Here is a 15,182-nt window from a genome sequence, read left to right as displayed (position 1 = left end):
TATTATTATATTGATTCATGTAATGTTGCTGCACTCATGATACATATCAGTGGAAACTGTGGGCATGAGTAGTGAATTGGTGATCAGTTAAATTCTTCCATTTGCTTTAGTTGACTTTTGAATGTAATAAAAATTGCATACTTGGTCTTTTTTGGTGGTGGTGGTTTTTTTTGTTGTTGGTTTTTGTGGTTTTTGTTGTTGGTTTTTGTGGTTTTTGTTGTAGTTGTTTTTATTTGTTGTTGTTGTTGTTGCTTGTAGTTGCTAATAGGCATCAGAACTAGCGAGGTGTTAAGGAATTTGGAATGGTTTTTGTCTGCTTGCAGAAGTCAGATCTGCTAATTGGAGATACTTCTACCATTGTAATAACCTAGGTGCGTTGTAGTAATGATTCTTTTTGATACTGTGGTGTTTCTTTGCCATCCTTTCGCCTGCTGATAAAGGTATTCTGTAGTTATTTAAATGTAGCAAGGAAATTGTCTGTTCATTTGATTACTTGTGACTATTTCTTGCAGTAGCTACTGGTTCAGAAATGAATTGCAAGCATGATTTTGATTGATTAGAATTAATCTATTTTGGGAAACTTTCCTTGAAGGAAGTTTGTGGCTTTCCTTGGATGCCTGTGCCTAGTCTCAGACCACTGCTTCATCATGGGAGAGGATCTTTGATCTGTGGAAATATTTGCTTCTTTGGTCTTCCCAAGGCTATACTCTGGCTTGCACTGAGATTGTCTTTATTCTGTTCTTGCTGCTTAGGACTAAGTAATTAGATTCTACCACCAGTTCTGTTACTTCTTAGATAATAAAGTAGTAGAAAACTTGCTGCTATTCTCAGTGGATTAATTATGTAAATGTTTTGTTCTTATTATAGTGAGTTTCACGGCCTTGAGCTTCAGGAAGATGCCTAAAACATTAACTTTTATTTGTTACTTTTCCATAAGAGTCTAAATATGAGTAAGTATTCCTATGTAACTGATCTCTGCCCTTACTGGAAATATCCTCATAATCTAAAAGATAATTTCTTTGCGCTGCTGTCACTGTAAAACTTGTTAGCTGTGCAACACTTAGAGATGAGCCCATAACTGTAGAGTTAGTGTACACTATAGCTGGGACGTTTGGTGTCATATTTTGAGGTGTGTCATCAAGATTGTGTGAACTTTTTTTGAGCTAACATCGGATTTAAATTATTATCAGGGCTTTAAAAGAAGTGTGTCCTGTGAGAACTGTGTCACTTAGTCTATAAGTTCTGTTTAAAATGTATTCTAATACTGTAATTATATTAAATATTTGTGTAGAGTATAGATTTTTTTGTTGTTTGCTACTTTTAAAAAATTTCAGACTAGGTGCCATTGCTGCTTAGTTTTGTTGTTGTTGTCCCGTGTTGTCTTAACCCTTCCCCATCCCACAGTTTAATTTATTTTTGAAATGGCCTTGCTCAAGATTCAGAAACCATGGCTAGGTAGGAAATGGATCTAACAGACCTGTGATAGTATAACTCTGTCTCTTTAGAGAAGTCAATATGCATTACAAGTGCTGCCTTTATTGCCATCTCTGAGACTTGAAATGTGTAAAATTAAAATTGGAAAAATACATTAGTAGAGTAAGAACAGTGACACTGGTGTTATATCTCAAAGATAAAGTGAAATAGAGTTTCAGCATAGTGTATTGATATTAAGCAAGTGCTCTCAAGTCAACATTGCTATGTAGACATCTCAGAAGATCTGCACTGGGGCTTTTACAGTTGCCATGTCACGCTCCCCATAGGGAGCTGGAAGTGTGTTTGCATGAGAAAAGTACCTCTAGGTGAGGTTAGCAGTGTTCTGTATTATCTAGTGTTAGATCCCGACAGTGTGAATCAAAAGCAGCTGGCCTGGGGCAAGCATATTCCATTGATCTTTTTATTGGTTTTGAGACACCTGCCTCCTAGTGCTTCCTAGCCTAGCACGTTTCCTTTTGCCAGAATCCTGTATGACAGTAAGGAGTGAAAGAATAAGGTGTCAAAAAGGTTTTAAAATGAGTTCACATTGGAAAATAAGCTTTAATAAAAAATAAATCAGTAAAATAAAAAGGCTTCAGAAACTGCAAACTAAGTATTTTTGTTATAAATACATAAGAAAAGTCAAAATGCTGAAGATGGCTGGTGTAAAATATTGCACATATGGTACTTTCCTAATGTCAAGCTGAAGTGTTTTCTGAAAATTACTTGCAAACAAAAGGGATTAATGATTGAATTAATCTCCAACCCAACTCTCTTTATTTGTGTAAGTACAATTTCCTGTAACCTTTGGGCAATTTGTAGGTTTTTGCTGCTATAGTGTTCTCATTATTTAGCTACTCTATTCGATCTCTTTTATTTAGATTCTGTTTTGATTATCCATGTAGTGGACACATTTGTACTAAATCCATTTGCAGAATAGACTATAAACTATTATCTTGTCATGCTTAAGTGCTTTTTGAAGAATTTTTATTCACTGCAAAATGCAATATGAAAGTTTCTCAAGGTTCAGGTTTCTTGGGATGTTGGCAGTTTCACTTGTAATATACCAGGTGTAGTTACTAAGATTTGTTGGTAATCTTGAGGGACAAATATCTGTGCTAGAATAAGGGGTTACCATGGATTAAAGCCACCTATGTTGTTCAAGTTCTTCATGCTGCCAAGATTTTCTAGAAGCAAGCTAATGGACCCTTGGGGCTGTGGGCAGAGCTGTTGGCCACTCCTGCCTGTTATTTCCTGTCCTCATAGCTCCAGATCCCCATCTTCCCTCTTGGCTCTTATGAAGCCTGACTTTATCTTGTTCTGTCTCTGTGTTTAACCAGTCCCAATTTTTCATTTCTTCAACCAGCTGACTTTCAATGTAGACCATATTTTCCTTGAAGTTGTTCCTGTTGATTTCTTTATCCCTTGCTCTTATTAGGCAGTCTCTGATTTGAAATTTGAGCATTTTTCCCCTGTTAAAATGGCAAGGAAGTGTGGGGAGGAGGGGGAATTAAAGGAAAGATAATTTTCCTTCTTTTAGTTCAAATAATTGTATCTCTGTCATGACCTTGTCTTGTCAAAACCTCTTATGTTTGGAGGAATAGAGTTGCATTTTGACAATACTGCCCATAAGTATGAGAGTGTTAGAGCTGTTATGGTTGGTACTTGTAGCCTTCTTGGTCTGTCTGTTTGTTTGTTTGTTTGTTTGTTTTCTACCAGTCCCACGTAGAACAATGGTTTATCAACAAATACTATTATTGGAGTATAATCTCATGTGTTCACCACATTTATGAGAGCTATTTTTTTTTCCCTTTTCCTTTCATTTTTAGAGACTTATAAAAATAACTTTCAGCTTCATAATTATGTCTTCAAACCATTCATTCAAAGCAGCTGTTTACCAAAATTGGCTTTTCTAAATCTGGCTGGTTTTCTGTAGTTTCTGTTGTTTCATATTTCTGTTCTGTTTGTAGTTCATGAATTTTGTGCCTTCTTTTGAATTTTATTTACTTCTGTCTTGTGGTATTTTCATTTAATAATTTTTCATTTAATACTGTATTTATTTCTTTGAGCAACTGAGTTGAGGAAATTGATGCAGAATTACTGCTGTATTGAAATTTAGAAGGCCACTGTTGAAAACTTCTTTATTCAGACTGACCTCAACTTTTGAATTCGTGTTCTTATTAGATGCTTTCAGGAGCAAATATTTCCAAATAATGGAATATGTTTTCTAAGACTTATGCTGTTGGTCAGAGCTAAGAAGCTGTATTTTCACAACAGGGCTTAGTTCTTGTGGTTTTCAGTAAGCCCTAATGCTTTTCTTTGGGTGATATTCAAATCGTGATCTCCATCTGTGTCTTATTTAATCTTCTTTCACCCTGTCAAGACAACTTGACCTACATACAACCACAGTAGTTAGCTTAGAAAAAGTTTCTAAGTTACTGTATATGTGTGCATATATTATCTGAATATATAATATCTTTTCAATTATAATAGCATATATTCAGTTATTAGCAACAAATTAACACTTAAACTGTGTCCTTGAAGTTGATCTTTCAGGTGAGATCTTCCTCAAGCATTACAATATATGGTTATTAGTTTTGTTTGAAGCTGGAGAGGTGTTGTTTTGTTTGTTTTTTAGTGAACGGATAGTAGTTGTCAAGGGAAGAAATTATCACTTGGCTGACCTTGTTCTGTACTGCAAGTTGAAATTTCACTTGGGGCTAGATTGGCGTAGTTGCATCTAAAACTGACTCACTTTGTTTCACAGCTGTGTTACTTCAGTGAAATCAGAGAGTGAACCATTCTGTCAGTCATTTACTGTGAGTATGGCCTGTTTCTTTTAAAATCTTGACGGAGTATGATGTGGGTTGAGCTTGATTGGCTTTCAGACGCAACCCAGCTGCTCTCTCACTCTCCTTAGCAGGATGGTGAGAGGAAATAAGATGAAACAACTCATATGTCAGAGGGTGATCAGTCACCAGTTACCACCATGGGCAAACAGACTCAACTTGGGGAAGATTAATTTAATTTATTGACAATTAAGAATGAAGTAGGATGGGCTCTCCATGGGCTTCAGGTTCCTTCAGGGCATTTCTACCAGCTCTGGCATGGGTGCCCTTCACAGCCTGCACTGTGGATATCTGCCCCGGTGTGGGTCTGTCCAGGAGCTGCAGAGAATCTCTGCTTCAGGGCCTGGAGCACCTCCTCCTCTCCTTTACTGGCCTTAGTGCTGGCAGGGCTGTTAGACTTCTTTTTTTTTTTTTTTTCCCATTGCTCTTTCTCACACTCTGCTGTGCAGCTTGTTTTCCGTTCTTAAATGTTTTTTCCCACAGGTGTCACCATCTTGGCTGGGTGGCTCAGCTGTGCCCTGGGGTGAGTCTGTTGGAACTGGCTGTTTCTGGCAAGGCGCAGCCCCCTCCTCTCCTCACAAGGGCTGCCCCTGCAGCTACCCCACTGCGTGCCAGCACCTGAGCATGTAAAGCCAATAAGACTATCAATTGAAGACTTGATCTTAAAAATAATATGCTTAATCCATTCTGGGGACAGCTGTTGTGTGATCTCCAAAGATGGAGGCTCCACAGTCTCACCAGGCAACTTATACCAGTGCCTGGTCACCCTCAAAGGTGATTCCTTTAGTCATTGAGAATCTCCCCTGTTTGCCATGATTGATCAAAGATTGCAGTAACATCAGCCAGCTCCCTCAGCACTCGTGGGTGCATCCCATCAGGGCCCAGGGACCCATGTATGTCTAGCTGGCATAATTATTCCCTGATGTGACCATGGCTGTGCGTTCCTTGGTCCAGACTTTCCCTCTGGTATCTTTGCTGGGGATGTGATAACGTAGTGATGTTTAGTGTGACATTTCCTTTTCCAGCATAAAAAGAGGCAAGAGATTGCTTCAAGTAAGGTTAATTTTTTGCCCCTACAGGGACGTAAAGCATTTTATGCAGTAATTCAATACATTTTATTTATTTCGATGGTGGCCATTGCTGCTGTTAGCAGTATCAGCTCCTGCTGTGGGTTAGCTTTCATCTAGCGTGTGAGGGAGTACAGCTGTGGTCAGCTGTCTGTCTTGGAGCAGTATTTTCTCTGTGTCAGTGTAGTGTTGATCTGCAAGATTATACTTTTAATGAAAAGGTGATTTTTAGGCCAAGGCACATGCACTAGACAGGTGAATGGGCAGTTACTTCAACCCCTGCAGCTCTTGTCAGCTGCATTTTTACACTGATAACTGAATTGCTCCTTTCCCGCCCTTTGTTTTCAAACATGAGCTTTGTTTGTGTGTACTCAAATAATGTCCTCTGAGCCCAATTAGAACGAATATTATTACAGTCAAGATTTTTGTCTTCGATTTAACACAGCTTCCTGAAAAGGGATGGTAGCACAGACTTCGTAAAGAAGCAAACTAGTTTTCATCTTAAAATCGATTCTGCTGTCTTGCATACTGGAATCCTCTAAGGCCATTTCTAAGGCCTTGCTATGCTTGAGCTGTCAGGTGTGGTTGTTGTGGTTTTTCTTGGTTTGTGTGGGTTTTGGTGTTTTGTTTTGTTTTGTTGTTTTTGTTTTGTTTTGTTTTTTTATCCCCTTGCTGTTATTCTTTGAGGTGTCTGTAACAGATCTTAAATATACACACTTATAACTTTCATTGAACTATGCCCTAGTTATTTCCTTCTTTCAAGGGAGGATTAGGGAAAATTACATCTTTTCAGCTTAATCAGACAGCGTCTGATAAGATTAGGCCTGGCATATCTAATTTTGTGTCTCTCGTTATAGTGTTGCAAGCCATACATTTCTTTTAGAAGTGAAGCCTTCCATGTATCCACATTTAGGAAAATAACTTATTGATGGATGATGATAATGAAACTTAAACAGTTAAGTGAAATACAAAGCAATCATGCTGCACTGGGAATGTGAAGAATGGTATACCTAATAGGAGCATACTGGGATGGTACTTCTACATGCATTTTTCGTTTTTATGAAGTTCTAAGTCCATTTGTCTTCTGTAAGTTCTTGTGAGCTGTGACAAACTGTCCTTTCACTGATTTTTCTAAAATTTTAATGCATATCTATCTCTCCAGTATTTCTTGACGTTGATTTTGTAGACCAAACAGCTGCATGGGAGGTATCCTATGGTTTTGAGCCTCCCTTAAGTGCTGTGTTGACATGGTAGCGTTGGCTCTCAAATATAAATTCTGAAACTTTCTGGAGGTGAAATATGTGGATTTTCGGTATGGTGCATGCTGCTTGAAGGAATGCCTCAAGCATCTTCCTCCTTTTCATCATTGGCAGCTAATGAGAGCATGTTCTGTGAAGTTCTGTCTCTGCTCAGGCATTAGGGGAGGAGTTCGTCGTTACTGTTTTGTAGTGCTACCTAACAGTGCTACTCTTCTCTAAAACAAAAACAAAGTAAGAGTTACTGGATTAGATCTACTAGATCATGTTTATGTTTAGTTAGCTCATGATTTTGCTTTCCAAGCAGTCTGTGATTCCTCATAATCTTTAGAAGAGGTAGTGTCATCATTTAGAGTTTTATTAGGACTGTTTGCTTTTTGTTGGTGAAACTGAAACTGATTGTTGCAGGGACCATTTTCTTTTTATATAAACTGGTGTTAAGGACAAGAGTTGCATGTTACTAGTAGACACGGGTTTAGTATTATAACTGTGTGGGGATTTTGGTTTTGTGTTTAAAAGAGAGGTCATATGTTAGAGGGATCTTTTAATAGATTTACCTGCAGATAAGCAAAAAGGTGCTTTGTTTGAAGGCCTGTTACAGTCCTGCTTCTCTTAGCTTGTCTTGTTTTGCAGTTTACTTCAAATGTAATATTTTCACTGATTCTTTTTACTTTTTTTGGTTTTCTGCACATTGCCACATCACATTACACTTAAATGACAAATACTCATAAAAACCAGCTTTCTACGTATTTTGTACTCTGGCAAGGAGTTATAAGTTTGCATTCTTTATACCTGTGTAACTGTATTATGCATAGGACAAAGAAATAAATCAGTACTAAAACATGAGGCAGTGGGTTCTGTTTTCTTTTTATATCTGTGCTTTGCTTGTTTATGTGTGAAACCTTGGAGAAAGCATTATGGCTCTAGATATTGCTCTTGTGATTGTTTTGTAAAGATGGTCATTATAACTTTGAGTTCACTATCCATGGTATAAATCCTGTATTTTAATTGACTAAATCAAGCATGTCTGTCTTCTTGTAATCAATTTGGCCACTTTGAGTTATCTGTAAATAAAAATAAACCTTCCAATATAATCTGTATTTGCTCACCTGTAGGACCAAGAATGAAAAACAAATGGCAGCATAAGGTGCTCATTTCACTGCAAAGTCTGTCTCAGCTGAACTAGTTTAGGGAGCATGGTTTGCCTTGCTCAGCTTGCTTACCAGATGTTTTGTAAAGCATTGTCTTGTCCTTATTAAATATTAATGGTTCCTTGATCAAGTGTTACCTATTATATTTCTGTGTAAAAGCTAGACAGGAGCTACTGGAAGACACAGAAATAACACGCTTAATCTGTAAAATATCCAGTGTGGAGATTTGGCAGTTCTAAAACCCTATGAAACTGTAAGTCACTTCAGCATGAAAACAATCCTAATCCTTCTTACATGCCCATCTATCAGACCTTTTGTGGTTACAAGAGAGGTTGTAGCCACAGTGTTAATTTTTTTTTTTTTTTTTTGGTCAGTTGAGAGCTGCTTATCTGGAAAAGTAACCAGTAGTTAAATTGGGACAGTGGCTATTTTATTTGTCTGCTTGTGGTAGAATTTGAGGCAGGGAACACCTGTGGCAAGTAATTTACTCTTGTACCATAACAGTGCTGAGGTCTTTTTATAATTCATTTTTCTGTAGTAAAAGCTAGAGGCATCTTAAAGTGTGATGACTGTGGAAAAGTCCTTTGAGAGGTGAATTTATGACTCAAGAAAACAAGGTATGCATGTCACTGAGAACTTTTTGGGTTTTGGAACCAGTGTAAACTCAGTGTACTCCTTGAAGTGATGTTAAAATTACTCCTTGAAGTGGTGTTAAAATTACTGCAGGACAGTGGAGTGGAATGAGGAATTTACAAGAATTGGTATTTGGTTTTCTGAAGTATTTAACTGACCTTTGGTGCAGTGTAGTCAGCTCTCATGCCAGCAAAGCAATAAAGAAATGGTGGCAGCCAGTGAGGGATAACCCTATTTTAGGGCAAAGCACGAAATTTTGCTGCAAATACTGAATAAAAAGCTGAGCCATTCCATTGGCAAAGCCGCAGAAGGTATCTGATAATTGAACATGTGTGTATATATCTAAGGGGGTGGAAGGATATTAATGTGTATTTCTTTTTCAGTGCTTCTGTGAGGAACAGTTGGACAGGGCAAGACTAGCATTTTTAGATGTTTACATTTTTTTCAAAAATGAACGTATCAATGCAAATGCCTAGGTGTATGCTGTTTGTCAATATGTTACACCATAACTATTTTAAAAGCACTAGTATAGTCGTGTCTCTTTCTGATTTTCATTTTTGTAGTTAAACCCTCTGTATTATATAAAGCAAATTTGCCTGAGCAGATGTTCCATAAAGGGATGCATAGACTAAAAAACTAGGTTGTGTTTCAGGCACTTAAGGGGAGGAATTTTGTGTAGCTGGAGACAGACAGAATCACCTGTTGAGAAGAGAGTTATGCTGCTGTGCTTTTTTGCTTTTTTTTTTTTTTTTTTTTTTTTAACTTTGTTTGCCCCGTCCTTTCCTTGAAGAATGTCTTTGAAGAGGCTGGTGGTGATGGTCATTCCAGAAGTATGTGTGCATACTGACACCTCCCCCAGCACTAGAACATCAGAAAAAATGTTTGTCATGCAGATATATGCAGGAAAAAACAGCATCTGGAAAAATAAAGTTGTGTTGGTGTTCTGCTATGAATGCTGCTTCTGTGAAAGCCTTCTGGGACTACCCAGTCCATAATATGCCTGAAGTGGGACCGGTGCCAAATAAGAGCCAGATTTGCATAGGTTTGGTAGTAGAATGATATGTAGTAATCAAAATGCTTTGCTTGGCCTGTAACAGCTATATATGATTTATGTGTGTAAGCTCCATGATTTGACCCAAATTTATGAATTGAAATGAGAGATTAAGGAGCTGCTGCTTACGGGATATTTCCCCTCCTTTTTGCCGTTCCTGTTGGGGCTGATAAGAATTGCAGGTCTGTTTCGGCGATGTATCACTGTAGAAAATCAGACAAACCCTTCAGTTGGAGATGTTCGTATGTGAAATAAAACATAATGATCTCCTAATTCAAAATGTTTTCTAATTGAATTTAGTACTCATAATCCCTTAGATTCATCTTTCTAATAGTGTGGGGTTTTTTTTGTGTGTAATACCAGCTTATCATTTCCCTCTTTAACAAATAATCATCTTATTATTTTCAGCAATATTCTAACGTGGTAAATGTTCATCACTTTATAAGCTGCTACCTATTACAACTTGTCTTGTGTAACAGTTTCTGATTTAAATGGCTTATGCCCAGATGTCAATATGGATTGGGGGTAAAAGTTGCTGAAAATGTTCTGGGTAAACAGTGGTAAATTTTGTGCATGTATTCTGATTCTCTTTTATAGAAATTGTGGATGGGGGAAGAGATCTGTGGAAGAGATGGGAATAAGTAGCTTAGAATGTCTCTTAATAAGAATAGGACTTCAGACTATTCTGTTGTGATTTCTTGAGCTACTCTCATTCTTTCTGTTGCTGTAGAAATTAGATTCTTGGAAGATTATGGAGTCTTAGTCTAATAGTCTTAGAAACTTAGGCATATAAGGAAACCATTACATTTGTCTGCAAAAATTAAGTCCAGATTCTTCTTCTACATAGCAACCTTTTTTTTTAGTATTTGACTTTTTAACCTTAAGAAAGAGTTTGTGTACTCTGCTCACATCATTATTTGCAGTCCTATTCTAACCTGTGCTGATATCCTAACCTCGCGATTGTCTACGGTGATATAAAAATAATGGGGTTTGCTGTTATTTTTTTTTCCTCTTGGAACCCACACTTTATTCAGCTCAAATTAAGACTCTAAGAAGCATGCAAAACCATTGTTTCCTCTGCACCCCACCTGCCCCTTCTTATTGATATCCATATCTGACCTAAATTGGTTCGGTTTCTGTGGAGAGTCCAGAAGGGACACTGAATATACAAACACTCTTGCTGACAGTGTTGACTCCATAGCAAATTAAGCATACTGTTCAAGGAATGAACAAGATAGCCTTTATTTTTAATAGTTTTTAAAGCAGTCAAATGAGTTAGCTTGAAATGGGAGGGGAAGTTGTAGAATTTGCCCAGAGAAATACTTTCACATGAGATTCTAGTTAAAAAAAACTGACACAGTCACTTAGCTACTAAATCAAGACTTCTGAGCTGATAGATTTATTGGATTTATTTATAATTACTTCCTCTGAGGGGATTGATGTAATTTACTAGACATGCCAGATACTATCTGTTCCTCCTCCTCCCAAAACCAAAAGGAGATCTTGAGCAATGTGTTTTGTATAAATGCCACTTTAAAAGCTCTGTGTGTGATCTAGTAATATAAAATTTTATGTGTTTTCATTTTCATCCTTTGTAACTAGATTTGCAGCTTTGCAGTCAAGAGATCAGTTCTTCTACTCCAGAACAAGCTTTTATATTTGGCTTCAGGCTGATCCGTTTGTGGGAGTTTTTGTGGTTTGTTTGTTTTTTTTTTGGTTTGTTTGTTTCTGTGGATTGGTTTGTTGTGTTTGTGGTTGTGTGTTGGGTGCTGGGTTTGTTTTCTTTCTTTTTTTTGTGTGTATGTATGTGGTTTTGGGTTTTGTAGTTATTGTCTTGAGAATCAATTGGAGATGGTTGCATCTTTCACACCCTGGCTTTAGAACAAGCTTCACTGTTCATATTTCCATGGTCCATTTGGCTTTTGGGCTTCCTAACTAGAGCTAACTGCCTTGTTATGTCAATGGTTTGGGTTTTGTTGTTTGTTTGTTTGGTTTCATTTTTAAGAAAGTGCGAAATTTAGTGTGTAAGATTTGTCATGTTGAACGACAATAACTGTGGAAGTGGCTGGCCCAGTGGAATTCTTAATCTACTATCTCATTATCAGAGTTTTCAACCTAACTGTGCAAAGCACAGCTTCTTCACAAGGGTTTGATTTATGTTAGAATTAAAACAATGAGATTCATTGTACAGTTTACAGCAGATCTTCTAGATACTCCAAATCAGGGGAATCCTAACTAATGGTGTGTATGAAGAATTGCTGTGTGTTGGTAGGAAGCCGATGTCAGCCTTCTGCATAGGAAGCAAGGCTGATTTCACAGAATCACAGAATATTAGGGATTGGAAGGGACCTCAAAAGATCATCTAGTCCAATCCCCCTGCTGGAGCAGGAACACCTAGATGAGGTTACATGGGAAGGTATCCCAGAGGGTTTTGAATGTCTCCAGAGAAGGACACTCCACAAGCCCCCTGGGCAGCCTGTTCTAGTGCTCTGTTGCTCTTACTGAGAAGAGGTTTCTTCTCTTATTTAAGTGAAATCTCCTGTGTTCCAGATTGAACCCATTGCTCCTTGTCCTATCATTGGTTGTCACCAAGAAGAGCCTGGCTCCATCCTCGTGACACTCACCCTTTACATATTTATAAACATTATTATAAACACCCCTCAGTCTCCTCCTCTCCATGCTAAAAAGACCCAGCTCCCTCAGCCTTTCCTCATAAGGGAGATGCTCCACTCCCTTCATCATCTTGTTTGCCTTGCGCTGGACTCTCTCAATCAGTTCCCTGTCCTTCTTGAACTGAGGGGTCCAGAACTGGACACAATATTCCAGGTGTGGTCTCACCAGGGCAGAGTAGAGGGGGAGGAGAACCTTTTTTGACCTACTAACCACCCGCCTTGTAATACACCCCAGGATGCCATTGGCCTTCCTGGCCACAAGGGCACAGTGCTGGCTCATGGTCATCCTGCTGTCCACCAGGGCCCCCAGATCCCTCTCCCCTACACTGCTCTCTAACAGGTAATTTCCCAACTTATACTGGAACCTGTGGTTGTTCCTGCCCAGATGCAAGACTCTACACTTGCCCTTGTATTTAATTGAATTTTTCTCTGCCCAATTCTCCAGCCTGTCCAGATCTCGGTGGATGTCAGCACAGCCTTCTGCTGTGTCAGCCACTTCTGCCAGCTTGGTGTCATCAGCAAACTTGCTGGCAGTGTACTCTATTCCCTCATCCAAGTCATTGATGAGTATATTGAATAGTACTGGCCCCAGAACTGACCCTTGAGGGACTCCACTAGATACAGGCTTCCGTCTAGACTCTGCTTCATTGACCACGGCTCTCTGGCTTCTTCCCTTCAGCCAGTTCACAGTCCACCTCACTACCCAGTCATCTAGTCCACACTTCCTCAGTTTAGCTGTGAGGATGCTGTGGGAGACTGTGTCAAATGCTTAACTGAAATCAAGATAGACCACATCTACTGCTCTACCATCATCTATCCACCTGGTTATGTCCTCATAAAAGTCAATGAGGTTAGTCAAACATGACTTCCCCTTGGTGAAGACATGCTGACTGCCCCTAATGACCCTCTCATCCTTGATATGCCTTGAGATGGCACCAAGGATAAGTTGTTCTGTCACCTTTTCAGGGATGGAGGTGAAGCTGACAGGTCTATAGTTCCCTGGGTCCTCCTTCTTGCCCTTTTTGAAGACTGGAGTGACGTTGGCTTTCCTCCAGTCCTTAGGTGCCTCTCCTGTTTCCAAAGACTTGGCAAAGATGATGGAAAGTGGCCTAGCAGTGACTTCAGCCAGCTCCCTCAGCACCTGTGGGTGCATCCCTTCTGGACCCATGGATTTATGGATGTCCAGGTTGCTTAGTTGCTCGCTTACCCAGTCCTCACCAACTGAGGCAAACTCCTGCATTGTCCTGACTTCCCTTAGGGCCTCAGGGGTAGGGGCTCCTCAGGACAGCCTGTGGCAGAGTAGACAGAGAAGGCTCTGCCTTCCCTGTATCTTCTCTCACCAGGGCACCCTCCTCATTCATCAGTGGGCCTACATTGCCTCTAGTGTTAATTTTATCTGCCATGTATTTGAAGAAGCTCTTTCTGTTGTTGTTGACCCCTCTCGTCAGGTTTAATTCTAAGGAGGCCCTAGTTTTCCTAGTTGCCTCTCTACATCCTCTGACAACAGCCTTATATTCTTCCCAAGTGGCCAGCCCCTCCTTCCATGATCTGTAAACTCTCCTCTTCCACTTGAGTTTGCCCAGCAGTTCCCTGTTTAACCAAGCAGGTCTCCTGGCTCCCTTCCCTGACTTCCTACGTGTCAGAATGTTCTGATCTTGAGCTTGGAAGAAGCAGTCCCTGAATGCTAACTAGCTATCTTGGGCCCCTTTACCTTCAACTACCCTTTCCCGTGGGATTTCCCCTACAAATTGTTTGAAAAGGCCAAAGGTGGCTTTACTGAAGTCCAGGGTTGCGATTCTGCTAGGTATTCTGTTCCTGCTACATGAGATCCTGAACTCCACTATCTCATTCTTTCCTTACAAAGAAATAGATATTTCTACATTGGCAGACTGCAGTCTAAACAAAACTGTGCACATTTAAATCATACCCTTGTACTCAGTACTGACTGTGGTTCATAAGGACATCAGGTTGCTGGCTGTAGAGTTCAGCATGGTAGGCTATGTTCTTTTTCCACAGATAAGGAGTGTGAACTGTCTCAGCTATGACGTGAAAGAACTTGTGTAATGAATCATCCCATAAACTGTTCTTTTTCCTTCAGAGTGGGTTTTCTGATGAAGCTTTTAGACTTCTAATAATATCACGGAAATTAATGAAAGCACTGCAGCATTACTCTTACAAAGTTTGATGTATTGGGACATTGAAAACCACCTTAGGTTTTTGTTTGGTTTGGGTGTTTTTGGTTTGTAGTTTGTGTTTGGTTTTGGTTTTTAAATATCTAACAGTTGTGAGAAGGGGGATTAGATTGGAATAGAAACTGTCAAAGATTACCCAATAATCTGATCTTTAAAGGAAAAATAACATTAATTTCAAGACTCTGATTTGCAGCCTTGAGCCAAATCCCCTAGATAAAATGATTGATTCTGTCTTCTGGGGAAACAGTACACTTCTAAAAGAACTGTTGATTGTACTGCTCAGGGAGAGCTTTAGCTGGGGAAATTACCAGTAAGGTGAACTGAGTGCTTAGAGAATTCAAAACTGGAATGTCTGCATCATTGTTGTCTGATTTCTATCATGTTTGTGTGAAAGCAGTGAAACAGATTTCACAATAACCTTATAATAGTTAAGCCAGACCTACAGACAGCAATGTGTTCCCCAGATACCCTTAAGAATTAAAACCCCAAACTTGTTAGAACTAAAAACTAAAGCCAGTGTGACTTGGGGGTTTCTTTTGTCCTTTTTTCCCCTCCATCCCCTGTGCTTTCATTTTGGTTTTGTGTAATTCAAATTTGGCTGTTAGTCATGTGGTTATTTTTTATTTTTGTAAAGCGAAATAACCCCAGGTGAGCTATTTGTGTGCCAGATGAAGAGATAATACTGCAGTTCTCTGGAAAACATAGCCAAATCTTATTCAGCTGTCTGTTAGCCATATCATGTCACGTCTGGTAATATTTACCTGAGGTTTGTCCTTAGTAAGTGAATAGTGGCGGGTAGTCATTGAAATTGAAGAGACATGATACGAGGATAAATACC

The 15,182-nt window shown here is 39.1% G+C and overlaps 1 protein-coding gene across 28 annotated transcripts in view; it reads left to right on the top strand.

The window, feature by feature from the left end:
- Positions 1-15,182, top strand: part of PAM (peptidylglycine alpha-amidating monooxygenase) — a 132,185-nt gene that overhangs the window by 13,032 nt on the left and 103,971 nt on the right. For 3 of the 28 annotated variants that reach the window (XM_065045471.1, XM_065045466.1, XM_065045457.1), the window contains exon 2: positions 4,241-4,292. The exons of the other annotated variants lie outside the window; for them this stretch is intronic. The gene's annotated coding sequence lies outside the window, so the exon portion shown is untranslated. The remainder of the gene's footprint in view (positions 1-4,240; positions 4,293-15,182) is intronic. 28 annotated transcript variants of the gene reach the window in all.

This window comes from Columba livia, chromosome Z, assembly GCF_036013475.1.
Source record: "Columba livia isolate bColLiv1 breed racing homer chromosome Z, bColLiv1.pat.W.v2, whole genome shotgun sequence".
Lineage (NCBI taxonomy): Eukaryota > Metazoa > Chordata > Aves > Columbiformes > Columbidae > Columba > Columba livia.
This window is presented reverse-complemented; position numbering and strand designations above follow the sequence as displayed.